Genomic DNA, 1,751 nt, shown 5'->3' on the forward strand with positions numbered 1-1,751 from the left:
TTTAAGTTGAAGGACTTATATTTTCTAATTTACTTTTCCATTTTGATTTTCCAATATAAATGGGCACTGTCAAACAATAAGAAATAGGAAATAAATAGGAAACTGGCCATACTCAAACAAGAAAATGCTATTAAAATCTGAGATTTAGGAATGAAAGGTTTCTTTTTCTCTTAAATAAACCCAAATCAATTTTCAGATCCATCCTTCTACTCAAAGGTGTATTTGAAGAACTGGTACCTTATCTTACAATAATAAAAGCAGGAATATTAATGATCTGGCAATTTTATTGGTGTTTTAAGATATAGTTGTAATAAGAAAAATTTTACTTTATAAAACACTTATTGATAAAATAGCAGGCAAATAATTTTTCAATAATATATGTGGTAGGAAGGGGTTAGTTTGCATAGAATATAAGCTTAGTATATAGTTGACATGACCTTTGCTCCCATCCCACTTCCTTAGCCTTCCACAATATGGCTCCAACATGACTTTCTAGTCTTATTTTCTGGTAGGCACCTAACAACTATTGTTCTCCAGGAAATCTGACTGAAAAAATTATAAATATAATTTAAATTATACATATATAATATAAACAAATAAAACTAATTTGTTGAAAGCAATTTGGAAATTGGCCTAAAGCTACTGAGAGAATGGTGGCAAATATGACTTTGATTGAAATGCCAAGTTCATCAAAACTGTAATTTCCTAATCACTAATTTTGTTGTTGTAAGTTTTATTTTAGTATTGGTATAAGAGTGCATCATAAGGTAGCTTTGCAACCCTTTATCTTTGGCAAATATTTTGTGTTTAGCTTTTTTTAAAAAAAATTTAAACTTAAAACTTCTTTTACGTTTCCTATTTATTTGCAGCCAATAATCCCATGATGCATTGTTCATTATGTAAAAATTGAAAACAATCTAAATATTCAACAGTAAAGGATTTTCAGAGCTAAATACCCTTCATCTTTGTGCAGGGAGATGAAGAAGTCAAGAAAACTAATGGAGATTATTCTTTAAAGGAGAACAGCTGCAAAGGTAGAGATAGGCAGTAGCCATAAGAGGAAGGTCTAGCAAGTATTTTTTTAAATAAGTAAATATGTAGTAGAAATGGCCAAAAGGTGGAAAAACAAAACTAAATAGAATAATTATTTAAAAATTCATCATGTTAATTATGTAAGGAAATTAAAAAGCTTTGGTGGACTGGGTAGAACCTCTTCTGTCTCTCTCTTTTTTACTTCAATTATTTAAAAACATCACCACTAGTCTCTCTTTTTCTCACTTGCTCTCTCTCCCCTCTCCTCACCTCCTTTGCGGCAACTCACTGCTATCTTTCTCCTCACTTGGTTCAGTATTCCTGGAATATGTAGCTGCACGACAGGATGAAGATCAACAACTAAATACTATTTAGCATTGATGGTTCAGGACCGTGGACAGCACTCATGCTGGGAATGGGGCTTGCTGAAATTGCAGTGACTTTGTAAGTTTGGTCTATCACAGAATAAATTTGTTGGTGTGGCTACAAATGGATAAGGTGCTGACCAGAATATTAAAACTCATGGCTAATTTTTTTTCTTCACTTTATGGAGGGGAGGAAAAAAAAACATTAACGCAAAGAAAGGCTGGCACATAATAGCACTCAAATACCTTAACTGAAATGAACTTTTCACCTTAATAATAAAGAGTGGCTCAACATGTAGGTGTATTTGATGGCTCTTTTAAAGTGATCATTCCAAATCAATAACAGAAAAGGAA

This window comes from Rhinopithecus bieti, unplaced genomic scaffold (assembly GCF_001698545.2).
Source record: "Rhinopithecus bieti isolate Rb0 unplaced genomic scaffold, ASM169854v2 scaffold_41207, whole genome shotgun sequence".
In the NCBI taxonomy this organism is placed as follows: Eukaryota; Metazoa; Chordata; class Mammalia; order Primates; family Cercopithecidae; genus Rhinopithecus; species Rhinopithecus bieti.